Consider the following 317-nt stretch of genomic DNA (forward strand, 5'->3'; position numbering starts at 1 on the left):
TCTTCCTGGGGTCTGCGGGGAGAGAGGAGCAATGAGCCCCCAATCACAAAAGCAAACTGGAGGCAGTGGGGTGGGGGTGGGGGTCGGGGAGGCAACAAAGAGATGGCCTGTCAATTACCTCTTCTCAGCAAGTCAGACCTGGGAAGCTTGCTAGAGGCAACAGCAGGGGGCGACTGTTGACCATTCCGGAGCCTGGCTGCTCCCCCTTGCCTTGCCTTGACCTTGGCCAGATTTAAATGTCAGCTCAAGGCTGACAGGGAATCTGCTAGTCCTGCCCTGCATTGAGGCCGCCCCGACTTTCAGTCGCAGGCAAGGTC

The sequence above is a fragment of the Equus przewalskii genome, chromosome X (genome assembly GCF_037783145.1).
Source record: "Equus przewalskii isolate Varuska chromosome X, EquPr2, whole genome shotgun sequence".
Lineage (NCBI taxonomy): Eukaryota > Metazoa > Chordata > Mammalia > Perissodactyla > Equidae > Equus > Equus przewalskii.